Source organism: Vulpes vulpes, chromosome 14 (assembly GCF_048418805.1).
Source record: "Vulpes vulpes isolate BD-2025 chromosome 14, VulVul3, whole genome shotgun sequence".
Classification (NCBI taxonomy): domain Eukaryota; kingdom Metazoa; phylum Chordata; class Mammalia; order Carnivora; family Canidae; genus Vulpes; species Vulpes vulpes.
The window spans coordinates 73,143,068-73,167,044 of NC_132793.1; the positions used below are offsets into that span (position 1 = coordinate 73,143,068).

Genomic DNA, 23,977 nt, shown 5'->3' on the forward strand with positions numbered 1-23,977 from the left:
GAAAAGCACAAAGCATGAAAAGAGTCATAAATTAGACTACATTAAAACAAAAACTTCTGATTATCAAGACACCAGCAAGGAAATCAGAAATCAAGCTATCATGTAGAAGAAGCCATCTGCTATACATAAATCCACCAAATTCATACCCAAAATATACAAAAAATTCCTACAAGTCAGGAAGAGAAAGACAGGCAACTCAATAGGGGGGAAAATGGCAATAGATCCGAACAGGCACTTCACAAAAGAATGTATCAATCTCATTAATTATCAGGGAAATCAAATTTATTTTTTTTTAAATTTTTTAAAATTTATTTATGATAGTGACACAGAGAGAGAGAGAGGCAGAGACATAGGCAGAGGGAGAAGCAGGCTCCATGCACCAGGAGCCCGACGTGGGACTCGATCCCGGGTCTCCAGGATCGCACCCTGGGCGAAAGGCAGGCGCTAAACCGCTGCGCTACCCAGGGATCCCGGGAAATCAAATTTAAATCACAGTGAAATACTAAGACATATCCATGAGAATGGTTACATTTTTAAAGAATGACAAACAGTTGTCAAAAGACAGAGCAACAGAAATTTCTATGCTGCTAACAGGAGTGTTTATTGATATGATAGTTTTGGAAAATTGATATTATCTATTAAACTAGAACATATCCATACTCTATGATCCAGTGATTCTATTCTTAGTATACACCTAAGAGAAGTACATATGTCTGTGCTCCAAAAGACATGAACATAGAATGACTATAGCTTAAACTTGGGGTGGGGAGGGCCATATGTCTATCAACAGTAGAAAGATAAATTGTGATGTAGTCATACAATGAAATAGAGTACTATACAGCAATGCAAATCAATGAACTCCTGCTATATGCAACAACACAGATGAATTTCACAAACATGATATTGTGCTTTAGTAACCAAAATTAGAAGAGTACAGTACATGGTATATGATTCCATTTATGTAAAGGTCAAAAAACAGGCAAAATTAATGTAAGGTTTTAGAAACCAGACAATGGTTTTATTTATGGAAAAGGGAAAGAAAGTGAGTCGAAGCAGGCATGAGGTGGGGGCTTCTGAGACTTCAGAAGTGTACTTCTTGACTGAATGATGGCTACACAAATAGAATCACTACATGAAAATTAATATCTGCATATATCAGATTCATATACTTTTGTTAATATACGCTGTGCTTCATAAGAGAATGTTAAAAAAAATCAGCTCCTTTGATGTACATGCCATCTGATTCTAATACCTTCTACCTCTTTCTCATTGCTGTTATTTATTTATCTAGCCTCTAAAATTTTAGCATTTGATTCAGTCTTTCCTTCTACCTCAAGGCCCACTATCATCTAAGGTGACTCTCCGTCCACATGGATGAGGCATGCAACACTCTGGCCTCTCCTTCTTGAATTCCACTTCAACTAAGTACTCCAACAGCCTCACTGAAAAATTTATCAACACCAAGAGTCACTCTCTCCTCTAAAGACATTGTCAGACTAAAACACCTTATCTTTTCAGATCTCTTAGAAGATACCCCAGTCTTCAGTTCTTTAACCTCATGGGAACCTCTGGTCCACATTTTCCATGAGCTCACCTCCTTTCTTCCTATTTAAACTTAGATTCTATTCTTAGTCATTTCAATCACTGTCTTACCAATATTCTCAATTCCTTGCCTACTGTCTCTCCATTTTAACACCTGGCAAAATCCCAATTTTGGCTGATTCTATTGCACTTGGACCCAGGTTGCTAAGCAGTGCTTGAGAAGATCACATAACTTGATTTGCCTCAAGTGGACCTTCCACGCCTCCTCCTTGTCCTGACATATTTCTCTAGTCTACTCTTCCATCCCCCATGGAAGGAAGTCAAATCTTCTCCATTCTTTCTAAAGCTATGAAATCCCTCTCTGTCAGCAGATGAGATTGCTTCCAACTTCACAGAAAATATAGAAACCATAAAATATCCTTTTCTTGCCAAACTAAAAATACATCTGAATCCATAACCATATCTTGTTCTTTATAACTTCTGTTAAAAAGGAAGAGTCGTCTCTTGTCCCTCCATCACCCTCAGCTTCTCTGGGACTTTGTTCCTTCAATTCTCTTCTTCCTATATCTTCTCTCTCCATTGGCTCTTTCCTATTGGTTTTTAAAATATCCAAGTCTTTTCCATCTTAAAAAAAAACCTACCACAGTGAAATATAAAATCTTCCTTCCCCTCCATTTTTCTCTCCAAGAATCATCCTATATTCCTCTCCCAGTTAATGACAAAAATATTAATTCTGTGCCTACTTCCTCAACCCCCCTTCAGGCATCACACCATGACAGTCTGTTTATTCACTCTAGCTACACAAACAACCTGGTTGTGGTGGACCCAATGGGCACACTTCAGGGTTTTTTTTACCTGGCTTTTCTGTATACTCAGTATATCCACAGTGCCGAAACCCACTCTTCCCTAAGGCTCCAGGGCCTCAGAACCTCCCATGATTCCTCCTATACCTCTGCCTACCCTTTCTTAAGGCCTTTCATAGACAGTCTTCTGCTCACCTCTCAAATGACGGAATGCTTTGGAATTCACTTTTAGGCCATTTTCTCTTTTCATTTTATATATGCTTGGATGACCTCATCTACTGACATGGCTTCAGTTACTATTTATTGCTGATAACTTTCAAATCCATATTTCTGTATCTGGCATGTCTCATGAGGTTCAGAGACATGACACTTGAATGTCTTGCATGCTCTATTCTCTAAACTTAGGATCTTGAAAACTGAATTCATTCCATTCCTCCTTTGTGGGTGGTATTATCCATCATCCACATTCCCTAGCACTATAATTCCACCTTCTAAATATAATATCTCTCTATCTCTAGTATCATCCTTTATTTCCACATGCCTCCACCCCAATCAAGGCCATCATCATATTTTTCTTGGTTTACTTCCTCTTTCTCCTAATTGGCCTCCTCCTCCAGTTTTGTTCCCTTCCAATCATCTCCTTATTAGAGCCAGAGAAAGCAACTCCTTGCTTAAACATTTATCTTATCATCAAAATATAAGATTCATAAGAATAGAGACCATGTCAATATTGCTAGCCTATCAATTACTATAGCGTCTGGTACAGAGTAAAAGTCAAGAAATATTTGTGAAAGAGATAAATAAATTAATATCAGTGATTTCACCTAATATGGAAATAACGTAGAAATGTCCCTGAAGACTTCATACAGACGCCACATCCGTTTTTATTCTCCACTGTACCCCAGAGTCTAGCACAAGTCTGACCCACCTTTGTTGAATCAATGAATGAGAATAAAAATATGAGATATTAATGTGCCTGCAAAAATGACATATAAAGTGCTATATAGAGGCACCTGCGTGGCTCAATTAGGTAAGTGTCCAACTCTTGATTTCAGCTTAGGTCATGATCTCAGGGTTGTGAGATCGAGCCCCATATTGGGATCTGTGCTGGGTGTGGAGTCTGCTTAAAATTCTCTCTCTCCCTCTCCCTCTGTCCCTTGTCTCCATAAATAAATAAATAAATAAATAAACAAACAAACAAATAGTGTTATACAAATAAATATAAAGTTTTAAGATGCAAAGAACAAAGCAGTACTATTTTTCATATCGAAAAGAACTTGCCAGTTTACCCTACCACTGTTCTCCATATCCCCTTCTCTGCCTTATTTTTCCCATAGCAGACTATAAAATATTCTTATTTATTTTGTTTATTGGTATCTTTCCCAATAGATTATATATTCCACTAGGGCAGTAATTTACATCTGTTCTGTTACGGAATACATATGAAGTGCTCAATGATTATTATTAAATTAACTGTATCTGGGATTGTGCTAGATATATTATATATTTTATCTTATTAGTCTTTAAAATAACACTCTAGCTAGATCCCTTTATCTCCATTTTAGAGATTTTCAAAAAGACTCTCATAGCAGTAACATCATTTATTTAAGGTATATAAGAATACTACAGAAGAAACCAAAAGGTAAGGCAAACAGAAGCACAAATAAGATATAGTAAAAAAAAAAATATATATATATATATCAGTCATTACAATAAAAGTTAACAGATTAAACTCTCTGGTTTAAAGACAAAAATTATGGACTTGACATTCTAAAGCACAGCATTATAGGAAGAAATATGTACAGTACTTAAATGTAAGAACACTATAGTTCCAGTGCCAGCCAAGATGGAGCAATAAGCTCAATAAGCCTATGTTTCTCATTGATTAAAACTCAAAAACCAAAATTTAAAAAGCAACTATCCTAGGACTCCAAAAATTTAACAATAGTAGCAGATTGGAAAGAGTAGCAAACTTGAAGAAAAACTGGTATGGGAGTAAGTTCCCTGGTGTTTCTTCTCTTTCCTAGCTTTGACCTGAGGTTCGTCCCACTGTGGAATTGTGTTAGAAGCACAGACAACAAAAACACTGGGATAAACCCCTCTTTGGACAGACAACCAGGAAAAGGGGTCTCTGCGAGTTGAAAAAGATGGGGGGAGATCTTTTGTTTTCTTTCCCTCTTTTTCTCTCTCACAGTCCTGCCCCACAGATGGTCTGAGCCATGGGCCTACACTGCAGTGGCAGCTAAAACTTTAAGAAAAACAAACAAAACAAACGAAAAAACCTGGTTTTTATGAGAGTTACTGTGAAAAGGAGACACTGTGATTTGAAAAGTGTGAAAGAATACATGTTTGTTTTTCTTCTCTCTTTCTTCATGCTGCTTTGTCTCAAGGGTAGTCCCAGTCACATGGAACTCTATGCACAGCAAGAGGCTAAAACTCCAAGAGAAGCTCTGTCTTTCCAGGCAGACCAGGAAAAGGAGCCTTTAAGACCCAGCTAGCAGGGGGGAGACCTGAGGCATAGACATCTGGAGAAATGGATTTCCTGATTTGATATACAAATAGGTACACGCTCCAGACTTACCCCTAAATCGTGCATGTTCAGGACAGATCCAAACCAGCCTAGCAAAAATTATGAGAACTGACCTGAAATTTATTTTTTTTTTAAGATTTTATTTATTTATTCATGAGAGACACACAGAAAAAGAGAGGCAGAGACACAGGCAGAGGGAGAAGCAGGCTCCATGCAGGAAGCCCAACGTGGAACTCAATCCTGGGTCTCCAGGATCATGCCCTAGGCTGAAGGCGGCGCTAAACCGCTGGGCCACTGGGGCTGCCCCAGCAATTTATTTTTTAAAAGATTTTATTTATTTATTTGACAGACAGAAAGAGCATGAGCAAGAGGAGTGGCAGACAGAGGGAGAGGGAGAAGCAGGCTCCCCTCTGAGCAGGGAGCCTGATGCGGGGCTTGAACCCAAGATCCTGGGATCATGACCTGAGCAGAAGGCAGGCACTCAACCAACCGAGCCACCCTGGCACCCCTGAACTGCAATCTAAAATACTACTCAAGCCTCAAAGAAATGCCCAGGAAGTGCATGCAGAGGAGAGATGCAAAGCAGCAGAGCAAATGCTTAGAAGATTAAACTAACATTGGAAACACCACTCCGAGAGGATGACATAGAACTTGCAGTCTGAACCTCAGTGGGCTGACAGCCTGCTAAGATAAACAAACAAACAAAATCAACATTCTCTTGAGAATGTTATGACTTAATAGTCATATGAATTTCATAATCTAATAGCCTAATGACTGGGATATAATTTTAAATTACTTGACAAACCAAGAACCAGGAAAATTTGACCAATTCTCAAGAGGAAAGACAGATCCCAATTGCAGAATGTCCCAAATATTGGATTATTACACAAACACATTAAAGCAGCTATTGTACATGCTGTAGGAGGTAAAGCCAAATACTCTTGAAATGCATGAAAAAATAGAAGTTCTCCACAGATACAAATAAAAAAAAAAGAACCAAGTGGAAACTCTGAAAAATATAATATCTGAAATGATAAATTCATTGGATGGGTCTATGGCAGAATGAAGACCATAATGGAACAAGTTAGAAAATCTGAATATAGATTAACAGAAACTACCCAATCTAAAGAAGAAAGGAAAAAAAAAGATTTAAAAAATTGTGGGACTCTATAAAAGTGTCCAAGACTATTCATGTCCCCAGAAAAACATCAAGAAAAAAACCTGTACGTTAATTTCTCTCATGAAAATAAATACAAAAATCCTCAACATCAGCAAATTGAAGCATAGAGAGAGAAGCCTATTGGGACGCCTGGGTGGCTCAGTGGTTGAGTGTCTGCCTGTGGCTCAGAGCATGATCCTGGGGCTCCAGGATCAAGTTCCACTTCTGGCTCCTTGCATGGAGCCTGCTTCTCCTTCTGCTTGTGTCTCTGCCTCTCTCTGTGTCTCTCATGAACAAATAAATAAAATCTTTTTAAAAAGCCTTTGACAAAATTGAATATCCATTCATGATTTTTAAAAAATTCTCATCAAGCTAACAAAGAGGGAATTTCCTTAAGGAACATCTAGTAGAGGGGATCTACAGCTAACATTTTATTGAATGGAAAACAAAATTAATTACATTTAACAGAGAAATATTGAGTGCTTTTCTTCTAAGATCAAGGAAAAGGCAAAGGTGTTGTCTCTTATATTAATCAAGGTTTTCCAAAGAAACGGAACCAAGAGGACGTGTGTGTGTGTGCATGTGTGCGTTTAGATGGATGACAGATAGATAGATAGATAGATAGATAGATAGATAGATAGATAGATGGCAAAAAAATATTTTAAGGAATTGACACTCACATGATTGTGGCAGCTTTGCCAAGTTCAAAATATGCAGGGTAGGCTATCAGCCTGAGACCCATAGAAGAGTTGCATTTAGAATTCAAAAGCAGTTTGTTGGCAGAATTTCTTCTTGCTTGGGGAAGCCAGTCTTTTTCTATTAAGGCCTTCAACTGATTGAATGTGGCACATGCACATTATAGAGGGTAACCTGCTTTACTCAAAGTCTACTGATTTGTATGTGAATCTCATCTAAAGAATACCATCGCAGAAATATCTAGAATACTGCTTGACAAATATCTGGGCACTATGTCCTAGTCAAGACATATAAAATTAGCCATCACAGCTCTCATCACGCATATTCAACATTATCCTGGAAGTCTTAGCCAGTCAATATGGCAAGAGAAAGGAGAAAAAGGCATACAGGTTAATAAGGAAAAAAATAAAACTGTCTTTTTTCACAGTTGACACAATTATCAATATAGAAAAGCCCCAAAACTATAACAAAGCTCCTAGAACTAGTAAGTTAATTTAGCAAGGTCTCAGGATATATGGCCAATATATAAAAATCAATTGTATTTTCTATTTCTATATAATAACAATGAACAGATTTGAAATTTTTAAAAATACTAATTATAATAGCATCAAAGCCTGAAATACATAGGTAATAATTTAAGAAATACATATAGGATCTAAATGCTTAAAACTATAAAAAACACTGATGAAAGAAAGCAAAAAAGACATACAAAAATAGAGTTATACCTTTTCACATAGTGAAAAACTCATTATTGTTAAGATGCTATTTCTCTCCAAATTGATCTATATAGATCAGAGACAATTCCATTAAAAATTCCAAATTTTGTGGATATTGACAAGCTGGTTCTAAAATTTATATGAAAAGGCAAAGGAATAGCTGACACAATTTCAAAAAAGAAGAACAATGTTGAGAGACTTACACTCTGAATTCAAGACTTAATATAAAGGCTACAATAAGCACGGCAGTGTGGTATTGGTGAAAGGACAGAAAAATAGATCAATGGAAAAGAAAAGAAAGTCTAAAAATAGATCCACTCATATATGGCCAATTGATTTTTGACAAAGGTACAAGGTAACTCCATCAAAAAAGAACAATCTCTTATCAAATTGTGCTGGAACAACTGGACATCCACATGCAAAAAAATAAAATAAACCTGAACCCATACTCATACCTTACACAAAAATTAACTTAAAATGGAACACAGGAATATGTAAAAATTAAAGCTTTAAAATATCTAGGAAAAAATCTTTGTGATCTTGGCTAGGCAAAGAGTTATTTGATATAATACTAAAAGTACAGTACAAAAATATTTTTTGACAAACTGGACTTCCTATTATTTAAATGCTTTTGCTCTTTGAGTGACACTACTAAAAGAATCAAAGGAGTCACACACTGGGAAACAGTATTTGTACATCACATATCTGGTAAAGGACTTGTATCTAGAATATGTAAAGAACTCTCAAAACCCAATAATGAGAATGCAAAGCATCCAATTAAAAAATGGACAAAAGATTTGAAAAGATATTTCACCAAAGAAAATACAGGAATGTCAAATAAACACATCAAAAAGATACTCAACACCATTAGTCATTAAGTAAATGCAACATAAAAACATTAAAAAAATGACATTATTCTACATTAATTGATATGGTTAAAACAAATTTAAAAACTGACAATGCCAAGTGCTGGTGAGGATGTAATTTTCTGACATTGGCCTTAGCAACTTCTTTCTAGATATGTCTTCTCAGGCAACAGAAACAAAAACAAAAACAAAAATAAACTATTGGGATTGCATCAAAATAAAAAGATTTTACACAGCAAAGGAAACTATGAACAAAACAAAAATGTAATCTAATAAAGGGAAGATGTTTGCAAATGATATATCCTATAAGGGGCTAATATCTAAAATATACAACGAATTAGGGCACTGGGGTGGCTCATTTGGTTAAGCATCTTGATTTCAGCTCAGTTCGTGATCTCAAGGTCATCAGATGGAGCCCTGCATGGAGTTCCACACTAGACACAGGGTCTGCTTGAGATTCTCTCTCTCTCCCTCTCTCTCTGCCCCTCCTCCTGCTCATGATCTCTAAATAAATAAATAAATAAATAAATAAATAAATAAATAAAATAAAATAAAAAATATAAAGAACTTATGTCAACTCAACACCCCAAACTCCCCCCCCCCAAATAATCCAAATAAAAATGGGCAGAGGACCTGAACATTTTTCCAAAGTAGACATACAGATGGCCAACAGACACATGAAAAGATGCTCAACACACTACTCATCAGGGAAATGCAAATCTAAACTACAGTGATGTCAGAATGGTTCAAATAAAAAAAGACAAGAAACAACAAGTGTTGGTGAGGATGTAGGGAAAAGGGAACCCTCCTGCACTGTTGGTAGAGATATAAATTGGTACAGCAGTTAAAGAGGTGCCTCAGAAATTTAACAATAGAAACATCACACTTCTGATGATGACATGAGATGATAAAATGCCTATGTGATAAGATGAACTGAGGTGAATGACACAGGCATTGCAGTGTAGTGTCAGGTTACTACTGACTCTGAGGATCTGTCAGGAGAATCATCTGCCTCCAGACCATGGTTGATCACTGATAATTAAAACCTCAGAAAGCAAAACTGTGGATAAAAGGGGGACTACTGTGTATTGTATAAATCTATATATGGCATTCTGAGAAAGGCAAAGCACAGGCACAGAGAGCAAGGGTTGGGGTGAGAGAAAGTGTTGACTATACAGAGTAGCACCTGGCAGTCTGGGGCCAGTAAAAAAGACTGTACAGTATCCTGATTGTGGCAAGAGTTACACAACTCTATGTGTTTGTCAATAGTTACAAAACTGTTCACCAAAAAAAAGTCAATTTTACTATATGAAATTTTTAAAATAATGTTCTATTTACCAGGAAAAAAATAAACCAGAGAAAGATGAATAATTAAAAGTAGATAAAGACTTATCAAACAAATACCACCTAAAATAAAGTTGGTATAGCTATATTAATGTCAGGCAAAATAAATTTTGGGCAACTCGTCCAAAGACATATATATATAGCTTGTAAAAAGCACATCCAGCCTTTAGTCCACCTCTTTCTTTCTTTCTTTCTTTCTTTCTTTCTATAAAGTCTATGCTCTTTTTTAAATATATGTATCTTAATGACTCAGGGTCTATTTATTAAGACTTAGGAAATTTATCAATTAAAAAGAAAAGTTTGAGACAATTCCTCACAAGCACAAAAATTTCACCATGAAATAAATAGTTTTCATATGCTGAGAAAAATCAGTAAATATTCTTCCAGAAAAATGTTTACTTAACTAATATTGGCGAGACTGTTTTTGTTTGACTTGGAGATTTTTTTTTTACTTTGTTTTCTTTTCATGAAAATAGAAACAATCCATCACTCCCACTCAAAATTTCAAAATTTTTCTAAGTTCTTTCTTAAAAAAATCAATCTTTTTCTGAAACTGACTTCTGAAAAATAAATATTAGCATTTAGAATTGAAAAATCCCCGCAGCTGAGAAAAATGATCAAAGGAACCTGCCTGGCTTTGATTGAAACATTTGCAGGAAAAACTAGGGGAAATTAGCTATATAATGTATCCATGTGAGAGCTGAATGTGCACATATATATACCTGAAAATGTTTAGGGCACATCACGCTCCTTTCCAGAAGTTAACGGTGAATCATCATATTAAGTAACAACTTACACTAACAAAATTAGGATGCTCGGTCTTCAGAAGAATCAATGTGAAAAGTCATGCAAAACAGCAATTAAATAAAGTTTCAAGCAAGTCCCCAAATCCCAAGAACCTATTCTAGTACTGTTCCCTTCTGGGATTTTCTTTTCAATTAAAATGCAACAGCTGCCTGTCCTTAGAATATTGCAAAATGAGAGTAATAACCTCTCAGACCATAGATTCAGATTGTGGAAACTCTGCTTCTCAAAGTGAGTTTAAAGTTGAGGTCAAAACTACAGAAAACATGTAGAAAATGTGCGTTCTAAAGAATGCAGCCTTCTATTTTGGTTATTAAATGGGAACGTGGTTTATTTAGCTCACCTAGTATTACTTAAAATGTCTACAAATAAAATCTAGAATTGGGCAGGTGAATTAAATGGAAACCCCATGGGAAATACACTGCATTACCAGCTAAATCCCCTTAATTAACCTTCCCTAGGCCCAGTCCCTCTCTCATTTTTCACTCATATTTTCACTCTTAAAAATGAGGGCTTCTCTTTTCCATGGCAGGGCATGTAACATCACACAGTAATTAGGACTTGGAGAAAACACTCATAGATCAGGAAACAGACTTCATTTCCTGATGAACACTAGCCCTTGGCAAGGGTTCTCAGGGTACTTGGACTCAGATGAGGTAAGTCACCTGAGACCCTGAACGTGAACTTCGTATGGGTGCAAAAATAATTTTATCTATAGATACAGACAGACAGAAATAAACTAAAGGGCCCTTAAAATTCCCAAACTATCATGCAGAAAGTCACCACTATCCTTAGACAGACTGGTTTGGAAAACTTCTCATCTCAGAATGTCTGGTTGGTTATGCTATACTTCACATTCCTTCAGTCTCCACCCAATCCTGGCTGAAAAGTTTGGGATGGTTAAGAAGATCTTCCCAAATTTGTTCTTTGTGGGCCAGAAGAAGACAGGAGAACTTTTCTTCAGGTAATAAGGGAATCAAGACCCAAGCCAATGTTGGGAAGAGAGAGCTGAGGTTTGTGCATCAGGAAGATCACTCTCAAATACCAAGGTCATGAAACCAGAGTGTCAACACCAGAGTTAAACAACAAAATCCTTGAAACCAGACAGGAATGAGACAAGAGTAAAAGCAGACTTTGCAAAAGCAAGGAAAAAAGGGTGTCCCGGGTGATTTCCCTGAGCCACCTTGGTGTGTCTGCAGATTGGCCTTGGTATCTAAGGTATAAGTGAGCTGAAAGAAAAAAAGGAGACACTACCGGGACTCGTGGAAACTTAGTATCCTTCATTTCAAAGTTAAGTGGCTACATTATTATTATTATTATTATTATTATTATTATTACTACTACTACTACTATTACTATTATTATTATTATTATAAGGGAGTTCTAGAACATACCCAAAGGGCCAAAAGTCTGTGCCTTGTGAGATGCCAGAATGGACAGCTAAATTCCAACACCCTGATCATCTTCCTTCAGAGTCATATCATTAGTTGTTAAAACCAACTTGTCTGACAGAATGAACTCTGTGACATCCAAGGCTATGGAATCTAAGAACCATTTTTATTCACTCACTCTGCAAAATAACTTTGGCAGATGCAAAGGTAGGCTTGGCCACACTGATCTCAGTTAAGACCAAAAGGCTTTTTTTCTGAGCAACCTGCTAGAAACAGTATAGACTTATATATTCCTGACTCAACTCTCTCAAAAGATTGACCTGACATGTCTCAATACTAAAATTCCCTTTGTCAAGAAACAAGGCAAGGTTAGTTATCTAGCTTAACATATTCAAGAGACCAGCACTAACGGTCATTTAGCCTTTCTTGCTGGTGACATTGATGTCAAACATGCCTGTGAAGAAATTAAATAAAACGTGGAAAATAATTGCATTTTATTGGTTTTTTTCTATGTATGAGATGTACTTTGGAGGATCTAAAGTGACCATTTTACGGGGCTCTTACAGGTTTTTCTCCTTTATGGGCTGTTTGAAATTAATCTGATTATAGATCATGGAGCTCTCCGCTGCATATTAACATATCTGGCTGTTAATATGGCTGTATATTAACAAATCTAAGTTTTTCAAACCTGCCTACTGCCATGTGAGGGTTTGAGCAACAGGTCCTTGAGTTCTTGGTTATTAAGGACTATTTGAATAAGGCTGGGGGGTGAGGGTGCGGGTAGGGAGAAAGCCTGACAGAAAGAGTCATATTGATTAAAGGAAGCTACTTAGACATGTATTCAATTTAACTCCTTTTACCAGCAAGTGGTTTTAAAAATTGGCTACATTATCTGTAGTATTCAACTCGAGATGTATTGTAGGGTATGCAAAGATATATCTATGTCTCAATAGGAAGCTGTAGGTTTAGCCACAGGCCTAGTAACAACTATAGATTGTAGAATGAAACTGCTCATGGCATTTCGGGGAGAAGCACTGTGGAGATAGATTCCCACAGGCACTGATTGGCTACTTCTGTTCTCACAGCCTTGGGACACGGCTCCCATGATTTGCCAAGCGCATTATATAAAACACAGCACACTAAAAAGCTGAGGGTCTCTCCTGAGAAAGGAGATTCACTACCATAACTCTTTGAATGTTATTTTGAATGAGAACTACAAAACTCTTTATTTAGTTATTTATTTAGTTTATAAGTAAATACAACCCCTATGTACTCTAGACCAGCTTCTTCCTCAATAAGCTATCACTTTGTGCCTGTTATATACTGCTGCAGGAAACGTGAGGCTCCACAATTATTCTATTGACCACTGCAGTCTATATTTTATACGAAATAGAAATTATGCCCATGAATTTTCCTTTTCACAGTATTAATGGATTAACAATAATAATTACTCACATACCTAGCATCAGTGCTAGGAATCACATGCATTCACTCACATAATTCTTACAACAACCTAATGAGGTAGTCCTTATAATAGTTTCCATATAGAAATAATTTTCCATTCTGAGAATGAGGAAGGGGAAATGTCAAGTAATGTGTCCTTGAATCTGTCCTTAGTTGCAATGTTAATAAGCAGAACTTGAATAAGAACCTAAGTGTTTCTGACTTCAGAGCCAAACTCCCAACCTGTTGAAAAAAAACTATCCGTGGGTCCAGCTATATATTACTCTAGCAGTCAAGGTTCAGTTGCAAAAAAACAGAATCTACGCTGACTAGCTAAAGCCTTTATTGGGAGGGCTAAATAAACAAATTCTAAGTGACTTTCCAAGAACAACTTCCGAGTTCATACTGGAGAACTGGACACCATGCGACCAACTGCTTCTTTTCAGATCAAGAATCTGCCATTCTAGAATCATAGCCCCACTCTCGTGATCAGAAACCTCCCTCTACTGTGGCCCCACCAGGGCCACACCACACCTGCTGCAATTCACACCAGCAAAATGACTGCCCCATCCTCGGCCTTTTGACTCACTCAAAGCTACTGACTGAACAATGGAGCCACAGAGAGAACCTCCATGACCTGCAGTGTTTCCAACCAAGTGCAGCCTCCAGCCCTTTTGCCTTCCAAATCCTGCACAAATGCATCTGATGTGAAGAACCTTAATCAGATTCAGACCCCTCTCCAAGAGGGAGATAGAGATTGTGTTTTAGCTTTCCAGGGTCTGCAGTACAGGAAGAGCACAAGACAAGGAGGGCAGGGTGAATGTCGAGTTCTAATGCACCATAGTCACTACAAGTTCCAAGGATTTGGATGTCCTGTTGAGGGGTCTCCTGATTAGGGTTGCAAAATACTGTATACCTAGGAAAAGTTTCCAGAGTTTTCATCAAATTCTCAAAGAGGTCCATGACCCAGAAAGGGGACATATCTACTTTAATATATCTGTAATATGACAACAACTTGAGAACAAGATTAGCACTGTGGGAGGAGCTAAGACATAGTGATTAAGATAGGAGCTCAAAAGCTTATTAGCTCAAATTCTGGTTCTACCACTTAGTAGACGCATGACCTTTAGCAGGTTGTCTGATGCCTTTGTGCCTTAAAATTTGGGGAACAGACCCAACCTAACAGGGATGTTCAGAAGATTAAGGTAAATGGTATGTATGTGTATTCAGCAGAATGCTCGGCACTTGAGAAATGCCCCCTAAATGTTAGCTATTGTTACCAGAAAAATCCTTAAGACAAGATAAATTCTAATGTTAAAAGACTTGCATTCATGCCCCACACATATATTTCCACTTTCATAAGCTTACAGAAGTGAGTATTTGATGTCCTGTGACAGTACACAGAAAGACAAGTGCCTGTTTATATGGTGATGACCTTACTATTTAAAGAATACATTAATCCAGCAGCTAATTACTGACAGGAGGAACAGTTTAACAGTACCAAAACCAAATTTGCCAGTTTGGGAAGACGTTCTTTGGGACCCACATGGATAGTACTTTGAAAGTATTCAAAATGCTAACTCTTAATTGTTTTCAGGGAGGCGTATTAATAGTTACATCATCTGGCAGGCCACTTCAGATACAGTCTTACTCAGTCAAATATTCCATACAAGTCTTGTTATCTGGGGGAGGTGGATGACATAATTCTTGCTGGCAAAAATCTTGCTATCTGATATCCTATCTTCTGTACTTAAAGGAGCAGGACTTACAGGCTTCCATGATTCTGCTCAATCATTTGTGTAAATCTAATAAGGCTTACAAAGAAAAAAAACAGCCTCAGAACTGCTGGCAGGTACTCTCTGGACAGGAGAAACAATGCTCAGTGTTGGCAACAATGGAAATCAGACCCTTTAATTATGACCATATGTCAACTTCCCTAGTGTCTAAAGTGTATGTGCCAATGAACTGCAAGAAAAACCTACATTTCAGCTATTCATCAGTAACTTCAGTATTCAACTACATGGTTCCAATCAGAAGCCTAGTTGACATCAGACTGTAGCACATTAAGAAGAACAATTATGACCAGTGTCAGTGAGCACTTAGGGAAATGGGTTCTCTAATATACTACTGGTAGTACGATTTAGCACAACTTTTCTGATATTGACATGGAAATATTTAACAAAATCTTTAAAACTGAATACTTACTGACTCACCAGTTTCACTTCTAAGAATTTATTCCAAAAAAATAATCTGACAACTACATAAATTATACTTACAAGGATGTTCACTTAGGACTTGTTTGTAATACAATTAGAAAAGAACTCAATGTTCAAGGTATAAAATTGGTTAAAACAATTACAGCATGGCCTTAGAATGGAAATCTATGCAGTTATTAAAAGGAAAATTTTTTAAATTTATTTTTTATTTATAAATTTATTTTTTATTGGTGTTCAATTTGCCAACATATAGAATAACACATGAGAATAACAGTGCTCATCCCATCAAGCGCCCCCCTCAGTGCCCGTCACCCAGTCACCCCCACCCCCTGCCCACATCCCCTTCCACCATCCCTAGTTCGTTTCCCAGAGTTAGGAGTCTCTCATGTTCTGTCTCTAAAAGGAAAATTTAGATGTATTTACATTTTGACATGAAAAGACACCTGTGATGTAAATTTCAGAAATCCAGTGCATAGTATAATCTCATTTGTATTTGTGTATATTTATATATAAAATATACATATATAGATATATATTACATATGTATATATAGTTAAATAAATATACATATGTATAGAAAGCTATGCACTGAAAGGTTAACAATGGCACCACTGAATGTTTGAGATTATGAGTACTTTTTCCTTGCTTCTTGCTACTCTATATTTTGTTAAAAATCATCAGTAGGTATTACTTTTGTTAATTAGAAAAAAAATAGCAATTCTTAAAAATGCAAGCCCAAATGATAGCACTTTTATCTGAGGATAGTTTAAAGCACATACCAAGAGTCACAAATTCAGGGACGCCTGGGTGGCTCAGTGGTTGAGCGTCTATCTTCAGTTCAGGGCATAATACCAGAGTCCCAGGATCAAGTCCCTCATCGGGCTCCCTGCATGGAGCCTGTTTTCCCTCTGCCTGTGTCTCTGCCTCTCTCTTTTTCTGTAACTGTCATGAATAAATAAATAAAATCTTAAAAAAAAGTCACAAATTCAGAATCACACAGAATTTCTAAGCTCATTCTTTGTATCTTTAGAAGATACATAAAGTAAATAAGTATAGACAAGGCATGAGGCAATAAGGAAAGCAACTGACCATGATTAACTACAGAGCATATATCCGGTTTAAAGGCATTCAAATTTAAAAAAATTTTCAAGCACTCAACATCCATCTCCAGGCTGATTCTAAACAGTAAGTTGCTAATAAGGGCCTTTGCTATATAAAGAGAAACACACAATATATATTACTGTAACTCTCACACAACTACAATTGGACATCACTCCCTCCCCATCTCCTAACGTTGGTTTAAGTGGTATTTATAAAAGAGACCAGCTTCTCATATTTGTAAAATTGTCTTCCTAAAATTTAACACAAGAAAAGTTTGTCTCTGTTGATAAACTTGTCTCCTTCCTTCCACAACAGAATAAAAACAATGGATTTAATTGGCTTTCCCTGTTACTCGTTGTTCGAGAAAACTCAGAAATGACCTGTAGCTTAACTTTTTCTGCTACAATTGTCTTTTCCTCTCCACCATTTAGTTCTTATTCACTTGCTTTGGTGGTTATAGTATATGCATTACTCTTATATTAGACTGTATGTCTACACCACTTGAGATATTTTTGAAATTCAGATTGGACAGAGAGAAGTAAAAACAAATTAATATACTGAAAAAAATATCAGCATGTAATACAATAATTGGAATGACTTGCACACATACTTTATATACTTTGGTATTATACCTATTTAATGGCCAAGTTATAAACCATACAATATAAACTGTAAATAAAATATGGGGAATGAATGTAACAGTTCACATGGGAAAGAATCAGGAAAACAACAGATGAGAAAAAGGAGCTGAAGGGGCTAGGAGGTGGAATGAAAAAATGTGCAATAATTGCATGGTATAATATGTATGTCATGTGTAATTTGTATGACATAGTATGTATGTATATGATAGGTGTGTATGTATCATACAAATTACATTGTGCCCAAAATAAGATAAAACAAATAGCACCTCTTTTAGGAAGCTTATACTCTTACAGAGGACTCAAGACCTGTCTGGATAAGTGTTTCTGCAGTGTCTATCTTCTTCCTTCTCTGGGGCCTGTGCCAGCCTTTCTGCTCTCCCAGGCTTCTCTCCTTGCCTATAGCTGCTGCTTTTCCACCTACCCACCAACAATCTTTCTCAAAAACCAGAAACGAGAGTATAAATATTCCTCAAATGTAAAGTTTTGGAACTAAGATGTTTATTAAAAATTAAAATTGATGGTAGGTAATTATCAAAATGAAATGTACTAAGATGAATAATATTAAAATTAATTATAAATATTTTAAATGGTATTTTATTCTTATATTTATAAGCTTCTCCTTTTTTAGAAATAGAAATTTCAGGATCAATGAAATGCTGGGAAATTCTGAAAGCCCTCATATAAATTCAAGGCATTTGCTAAGTCAAAAGTGCAACTTTGATGCTAAAAAGTTAAGCCATACTCTGCTCAACCAGATATACATATAACAAAGTACATTAACCAGTTTCTTGTTTTTATTACATTGTGAAATAAATTTCATTTTAGAGAAGTGAAACTCAAATATATCAGGATAAGCTGGTTATTTACAAAATATATATATCTTGTTTAGTTACCTTGAACTCTCATTAAAATGGAATAAAACAAAACATCTTAGAAATTAATTTAAGACAAGGATCTTACATAATAAATTACCCCCCACTATTACTTAGATTAATTTGAACACTTACTTGGTGGTTAGTGGCCAGAAAACTATAAAAAAGAAAAGCTGGGTAAGAAAGTAATATCATACCAATGCCTAATGAGCACCTAGGATAAAGTTAAGGCTTTCCAAAAACATTCCAGGGTATAAACTCAAAGAAAATTTTGAAAGAAATTAATTATTTAGTCGAAGATCATGAGAACAAAGTTTCATATACTTCTTAATGTAAAGAAAGTCTGAGGAACAAGCAAAACTTAGAAAAATGTGTTTTTCACCCCCAAAACAAGAGAAGCACAATGAAGTGTGAGTGACAGTGGGTATTTCTGAATTGATGTTTTTTAAAAAATATGGAAAGTGAAGTACTCTCAGCATCAGCATTCAGTAAATATTAAAAGTCACAATCCATGTGCAGACTAATACTCTATAAATAATTACTAATAAAGATAGAGATAAATAGCACTGTCATCATTACCCTAAAACACCAAAGAAAACGAGATACAAGTGATGAATGCATATTTCACTCTCCTAAGACAGTAGAATGTGCTAGAATCATCGAGTATTGGTAAAACATTAGAAAGTTTCTATAAAAAGTCTGCAAGATAGATTACGGCACTATAAACCTATCCACGGAAGTGACTTATTAATGTCCAGAACGAATATCTGGAAACCCAGAATCAACAAATTAGCAGCAAATTACAGAGAAAACAATCACATGATGTCTGTAGTTCCATTTAAATAAAACTCCACCATGGAAGAGTCTACAGTGGCGCTGGCAGGGATTCTCAAGCAGCAGCAGCAATCCATAAAAGGCTTCTTAATTTTCTTGTCATTTAAGAATTAAGCCACTTCCAGTTCACACAGATCCTACCAGGTGCACTAAATTGATGTCATTATGAGCCATCAGGAAATACCCACCGAGACCTATACCAACACGGAGAAGTTTTGTTAAACAGCTGTGTGTTTTAATTGATTTGTATTATTTAAAATAGGAGCAGTTAAAAGTCAGTTATCGGATGTTGTGTAAAAGAGATGCCTAAAGACTCCAGGGAGACTGAGTTCAGAAGAAAGCCAATCACTGGAACTTCACTTGAGCACTTAAGATTATTACAAGAGGAAGCACAATTAAATCATCAGTTTATCAGCCATCATTATAAATCACTAGGCAACATATCAAGCTTCATTATTTAAGACTCCTTAACCAGTGGCTTCCTGCATCACCGAGAGTCAAAAGCAATCTACTCACCAAAAGGTACCTGAGGAGTTTTATTTTTTGTTGTGTTTGAGTTTTGTTTTGTGTCTTTTTTTTTACCCTGAGAGATTTATGATGGGAAAAAAAATGAAAACTCACTGAAATTAATTACCATATTTTTGCATGTTTTAGACATGATGAAGTCTTCAAAATGAAATTAATGGTATTTGGGATATGTAAAATATATATTGCACAGTTTCCTCTTTACTCCCCGCAAACATTTAATTCAGTTCTCTCATAGTATTTGTGTCACATGAGGAAATATAACAAATTTTTTTTCAACTTTATCCATCCAATCCCATTCATTTACTTGTACTCAGACAGCCTTGTGGAATCACAAAATAAAGTACCTCCAAAGTCTTGGTTTCCAAATTTAAAGTGCACAGTTCAGGTGTTAGAAAATATCTGAAGGGAGATAAGACACCGGTTGAGCTTTGTATGCAGCCCTCTTTTTCAGTCTTCCCAGCAATCCTAAGTAAATATTGCCATAATCTTTAATGGAAAAATAAGACACAGAGAGTTTTTGATTTCTGCCCACGTTCATACAGCTAGAAAGCAGTGGTGTTCACTCTGGTTCCAGCACCTTGATAAAGGCTCTGAAAGAAAGCAAGCCTCCTTGGAAAATGGAGGGGTAAGTCAGGGCATGATTTGCACAATATTAATGTGCAACAACTTGTCAAACCAAAAAGCAAGAAGCTTTCAGAGCTACTTGGGTTATATCAAAATAACTCAGGAGCCAACTTAAGGAGACTTAAAAAAATTTTTTTTACTTAAATTCAATTTAGGGGGATCCCTGGGTGGCGCAGCAGTTTAGCGCCTGCCTTTGGCCCAGGGCGCGATCCTGGAGACCCGGGATCGAATCCCACGTCAGGCTCCCAGTGCATGGAGCCTGCTTCTCCCTCTGCCTATGTCTCTGCCTCTCTCTCTCTCTCTCTCTCTCTCTCTCTCTGTGTGTGTGTGTGTGTGACTATCATAAATAAAATAAATAAAAATAAAATAAATAAAAATAAAAATAATTCAATTTAGGTAACATGCTGTATTATCAGCTGTATTATCAGGTAGAATTCAGTGATTCATTAGTTGGATACAACACCCAGTGCTCATTATATCATGTGCCCTTCTTTTTCTTTTTAAAGATTTTATTTATTTATTTATTCATGAGAGACACACACAGAGAGAGAGGCAGATAGGAGAAGCAAGCTCCTCACAGGCAGCCTGATGCGGAACTGTATCCCCTCACCGTGATCACACCCTGAGCCGAAGGCAGACACTCAACCACTAAGCCACCCAGGCATCCCTCATGTACCCTCCTTAATGCCCATCACCCAGTTATCCCATCCCCCGACCCACTTCCCCTCCCGCAACCCTCAGTTTGTTTCCTACAGTTAAGAGTCTCTTATGGTTTGTCTCCCTCTGTTATTTTATTTTTCCTTCCCTTCCCCTACGTTCATCTGTTCTGTTTCTTAAATTCCACATATGAGTGAAATCATATGGCATTTTTCTTTCTCTGACTGACTTATTTCACTTAGCATTGTTTCATCCATGTCATTGCAACAATCAAGCAACAATAAAGATAATTACTATAATGAACTGAAATGCATAAAACATTTATATTCATGAGTCCATAAAGATACACAAGAAAACTTTCTTGGTCACCTTTGGACGCTAGAGAACCAGCTCATTATCTTAAAAGCTAGAAACATTTATCCTGCACTTTCTATACAAGCATACCTCAAGTAATAAGCTGGTGAGGGAAACTGCTGTTAGAAAGCAGTTCAATTAATAAATAATGAGTGAGGGAATTAGAGCATCACCATTTGCAAACCCTAATGAGTTAATGGATCTAGGCAGTAATCATGAATGGCTGCTAACACCACAAAAAAGAACAATAACCAAACATTATGTGCCTTTTGACAAGAGTATCCAAAATCACCTATGAAGTATTGCCCCCCAAAACAAACCTGAATCTGATCAAGCCTCCAGATCTAACTAGCAGTTTATGGAACACTCAGGAAGGAATACACCAACCACCACCAGATATTAATAGGAAATAAACAAAACAGACTACAAATACTACAGTACAAACAACCTTGTTTCTTCAACAAAAATTTATAAGGAAAAAGAGAGAGGAATGAGAATCTTTGTTTCAAACGTCTGAAGAGATGCTAACCATTTTAATGTATAAACCTTATTTGAATCCTGATTCACAGAAAGTGTAAAAAAATTTTTAAAATTGTGGAAATTTAAGCATCAATTGGTTATTTAATGATATTAAGAAATTACTAACAATTTTTTGTGATAACAGAAATGTGGTTATGTTTATTAAGAGTCCTTACCTTTTTTTTTTTTAAGATTTTATTTATTCACTCATGGGAGACACAGAGAGAGAGGTAGAGCACAGAATGAGGGAGAAGCAGGCTCCATGCAGGGAGACTGATGCAGAACTCGATCCCAGGACTCCGGGATCACGCCTTGAGCCAAAGGCAGACGCTCAACCGCTGAGCCACCCAGGAGTCCCAAGTCCTTACCTCTTTTTAATTAAGCTTTTTATTTTGAGATAACTATAGATTCCAAATGCAGTTGTAAGAAATCATACAGAAAGATTATTCATATCCTTCACCAGCTCCCCAGTGGTAACACCTTGCAAAACAATAGTACAATACCACAACAAGATACTAACATTGATAAAGTCAGATATAGGACATTCCCATTGCTACATTTCCATTGGTTCCTTCATGTTGCCTTGCATAGCCACAATCTCTTCTGTCCCACTTATAACTCCTTCTCTAACACCCAATAACAACAAATCCCTTCTCTAATCTATATTTTTGTCATTTCAAAATAAGTGGAATCATAAACTACACAACCTTTTGGACTGCCTTTTTGTACTCAGAGTAATTCTCTGAACACTCATCCACATTGTTCAGCATATCAGTAGTTGGTTCCTTTCTATTACTGAATAGGATTACCTAGTAAGGAGTACCATTTTGTTTAATCTCCATGGTCTGAAGGGCATCAGAGTTGTTTCCATTTGGGCAATCATGGATAAAGCTGCTATAAAAATTGGTACAAAGCCCTTATCTTTTAAAGATATATACTTAAATTTGAATGAATGAGATAGGATGTCTAGGATTTGCTTTTTAAAATTCCAGATTAGGGGCAGCCCGGGTGGCTCAGTGGTTTAGCACCGCCTTTGGCCCAGGGTGTGATCCTGGAGACCCAGGATCAAGTCCCACTTCGGGCTCCCTACATGGAGCCTGCTTCTCCCTCTGCCTGTGTCTCTGCCTCTCTCTCTCTCTCTCTGTGTCTCTCATGAATAAATAAATAAATAAAATCTTAAAATAAAATAAAATAAAATAAAATTCCAGATTGGGTGAGATACTAAAAAAATAAGACTGGCCATTAGTTTGCAAATGTATTATTATAGTATTTTCCTTACTCTTGTATATATTTATAATTTTCCATAATATAAAGCTTAAAAACAAAAAAACAGTAAAAAAAATTACTTATCTGACTGTTTACACACCCACATACATAAATACAAACATCTTCAAGCAAAATTCAAGGTATCCTTTCTTATCTTATGACTTTTAGTCTGAGCCAAGATTGCAGGGGCTCTTTACCTAAAACATACAGCCCACACCTGCAAGTAATTATTATTGAAACATTCACTGTACCAATTTGGGCAGATCCAACGTAGGCATCTGTTAACTTTCTTTCAGAAGTTCTTTATTAGGCTACAGGGTTGAAATAATAGGTAATTCGTAATGTTGGACAGAAGCAGGTAAGTAATCACCATAATCAAATGTATGAGATTCATTAGTGGCTTGTCATCAAAAGAGAGGGTTCATATCTGACATGAACAGGTCCTTATCATCAAGACAAATGCTCAGAGAACAGAAGTGTGATTACTAAAGATGAAGAGCAACAAACTATACGAGTACAATCAAGCCTGGAAATGAAGTGAAATGCATTTTATATTGTGCGAAGGCTGCTTTTGTTTTTAAGCCACTCTGAAGGACAGGATATTATTATCATGTTCAGTCTGCAAGCTAATGGTTCTTTAGTGTAATTTTGCAAAATGCTATCTACTGTTTGGTGCCACCAATATTGTATCAGCTCATTCTCCCCTAGTGCAACCTCCCATTCACCCCACTGAGGACACTCTACTTTTTCTCCACAAGTGGCTTTACAAAAATGAAGACCTACTCTCTCCAAGATCTCAAGCAAAGAAGAGCACGTAAATACCAAGCCATTAACTAATCTGGGATTAAAAGCCAAGACCACAAAAGGAGATGGTTCATGATGACTTTCAAATGCCAAGTAATGCAATGGTGACAAGTGAGTTTCCCTAAGTTTTTAACGCCTGCATATGCACTGTGATGAGCAATTCTAAATCTTAAACAAAGTTTGTTGTCAAAAGTGGGAAAGCTGTCCACAGATTAATCCCCATAAGTCAAATCCCAAAGGAATATTTAAATGCTACAGTTGTGTTGT

General features: G+C 36.5%; 1 protein-coding gene across 8 annotated transcripts in view; it reads right to left on the bottom strand.

Annotated features, from left to right (window-relative positions):
* ATG10 (autophagy related 10) overlaps nt 1-23,977 on the bottom strand; it is a 215,775-nt gene that overhangs the window by 39,217 nt on the left and 152,581 nt on the right. For 2 of the 8 annotated variants that reach the window (XR_011997044.1, XR_011997043.1), the window contains exon 6: nt 16,290-16,452. The exons of the other annotated variants lie outside the window; for them this stretch is intronic. The gene's annotated coding sequence lies outside the window, so the exon portion shown is untranslated. The remainder of the gene's footprint in view (nt 1-16,289; nt 16,453-23,977) is intronic. 8 annotated transcript variants of the gene reach the window in all.